Here is a 2,983-nt window from a genome sequence, read left to right as displayed (position 1 = left end):
GTTGATAACTGTCTTTATTTCTGTGTGAACCTGGACCTTCTACTTCTGCTTTAAACTGTGCTTGTATAGAAATGTCCATTGGGCCATTCCTATGGTCTTAGCTGTGTCAGCAAGGCAGTATCTCAGCTCACTCTGGTGAAACCTAAGTGGTGCCACATCTTTGCTCACTAGGGTTCAATCTGGTCTCATGGAGGAGCAAAACAGCAAACAAATTATTCCAAAAGAAAGCACCGAGTGCAACAGGCTATGCCCTGCCTCTTGGGTGTTTCCCTCTCTGTGAGAGTGGCTCTCTTTCTCTTAAACCTCATGCTTAAAATCTACATTAAAGTATCATTATTAATAACCTCCCCCAAGTGGGGCTGGAGAGATGGCTCAGCTGTTAAGAGCACTGACTGCTCTTCCAGAGGTCCTGAGCTTAATTCCCAGCAACCACATGGTGGCATCTGTAATAGGGTCCGATGCACTCTTCTGGTATGTCTGAAGACAGCTACAGTGTACTCATATAAATAAATAAAAATAAATAAATAAATCTTTAACAACAAAAAAATAACCTCCCCCAAAGGAAACAGTGTTGGCGCCATATGAATAGCACATGCAATAGGAGGTGTGCTTTTCTATCCTGGAGGGGTGGGGAGGATTGGCACAGGGGACCCAGAGCAGTACAGTTCAAGGTCAAGAGAGAACTGCATGCCAACTGTGTCAACGTCAGGTCCATAAGGGAGAGTTGCTTTATGTACTAAAAACGTATCATGAGACAACTAATCTATTATTGATGTGTAGAGACCCACCTGGACTAGGAGTTTACAGGGGGTCGTAAGATATCTGACATGGGTACTAGGAACCAAACCTGTAAACCTGGGTCCACACACACACACACACACACACACACACACACACACACACCTCCCTTCCCCCACTGTCCTGACCTGGAACCAGCCATGTAGATCATGCTGGCTTCAAACTCAGAGATCTGCCCACCTTTGCATCCTGACAGGCATCTAAGGCATACACCACCACACTGGGCCATAGAAAGTACTCCTAACCAGCAGAGCCATAGTCTTTAGCCCTGGGTATAGGCTTGTAGACTTAAATGACTTAGCCATTTATCAGATAAAGGAGTAAGGCTTTTCGACAATGAAGTTGAAGTTTCCACATTTCAGGAATTCATCTGGTGCTAACAGTCACAGGGACCTGAGAAGGACAGGACACCAGAGGCAGGAACAGAAACAGTTCTGGGTGGGGAAATATTTCAAGATATTTCCTGATATTTTGTTGGTTTGGATTTTCCTTGAGCTTTTATAGAAGACTAAAAATAACAGACTTTGGCAAATAAAAGCTCATTCAGCAAGACCGTGTGCTAGGCTCTAGGCTATATCAAAAAGACAAACCCAGCCCCCTGCAGAGGGGTGGTACAGAGGAGCACATAAGCCACCAGGGGAGCCTTCAAGTATACAGGTGCTCAGGACTCCCTCCTAGGGTTCTTATAGGTGAGGTGACATCTATGTGTGAACATTTTTGTTTTTATGACTCTAAGGTTTTAAATTTTAAAAAATATTTTATGAGTATGAGTGTTTCCTGCATGTATATGCAAGCTTGGTGCCCACAGAAGTCAGAAGATATCATCAGATGCCTTGGAATTGCATTTATGGAGAGCTTTGTCCATGTGGGTGCTGGGAATTGAACCCAGGTCCTCTGCAAGAGCAACAAATGCTCTTAACCACTCAGGTTTATCTTTTATTGTCTTTTTGAAGACAGGGTCTTGTATGTCCCAGGCTAGCTTGAAACTCACCTTGTGAGCACGTATCCACACCTGGCTTTATGCAGTGCTAAGATTGAACCAAGGACTTTGTATGTACTAGACAAGCACTCTTTCAACTGAGCTACAGCCCTAGCCTTTCGTTTTTAAGTGTTTATGTGCTCTCAGAGTACTGGTGTGTGGGTTCAGGGCTGCCCATGTAGGTATATGCCTATGAAACCAGAGGGTGATAGCTGTCTTCCCCAATGGCTCTCCAGCTTATATAGTCAGGTAGGGGCTCTCCTTGAACCCAGAGCCTAATACTAGGGGTAGTAGTCTAACTAGACAGCTTGTTTCAGGGAGCACCTGTCCTTACCTCCTGCAGGCTACTATACCCATTCAGCATTTACATGGCTGCTGGGAACCCGAAGTCTAGTACCTTATTTGCATGGCAAGTGCCTTACCCACTGAGCCATGTCCACCACCCCTGGTCCTGTTTACTTCTACCACTCCCTATAAATTCATTACTTTCTTACTATTCCTATCCAGACACCAGAGCGAATCAAATTATTCCTGTTTTCTTGTTGGTTTAGAGCTTTGAGGTTATGAATTAGAATCTCTTAAGAATCTCTATTTTGCGCTGCCCTCTTCTGTGGCGGGAAGGGGTCTGGCCATACCTGAGCTCCATCTGAAGACTTTTAAAAAAAATGTGTGTTTGTGACTCTGGCTTACCTCCAGAGTGATGCTCAGAGATCAGCCTGCCTCTGTCTCCCCAGTGCTGGGAATAAAAGAGTGAGCCATTAGGGCCAGCTTTTAAATGTGTGTGTGTGTGTGTGTGTTCCTGTGGAAGCCAGAAGAGGGCATCAGATTCCCTGGAAGTGGAGTTACTACAAGTTGTGAGCTGCCACATGGGTGCTGAGAATCAAACCTGGATCCTCTGGAAAAAGAGGCTGGTCCTTTGAACTGCTGTGCCATCGCTTTAGGTTATTTTTAAAGACAGATTCCTAGGTGTAGCATCTCTTTGAGTCTCAGTATTTGGCACAGTTGGGCATGATACACTGTGACTAGCAGGTCTTTCTGGATGGTAAGCACCTTTCACTTTTGACTGTCTTATTATCAGCGCCGACTAGTGGCAACTGCAGCTTATTCAGCCCATTTTTACAGCGTGTACGTGTTGCCCAAAAGCACTCTCAAACTTGTTTCTCCAGCTAGACAACAACAGTATCTTCTACGAGAGGGGGGGGGGGG

This window comes from Mastomys coucha, unplaced genomic scaffold, assembly GCF_008632895.1.
Source record: "Mastomys coucha isolate ucsf_1 unplaced genomic scaffold, UCSF_Mcou_1 pScaffold18, whole genome shotgun sequence".
Lineage (NCBI taxonomy): Eukaryota > Metazoa > Chordata > Mammalia > Rodentia > Muridae > Mastomys > Mastomys coucha.
This window is presented reverse-complemented; position numbering follows the sequence as displayed.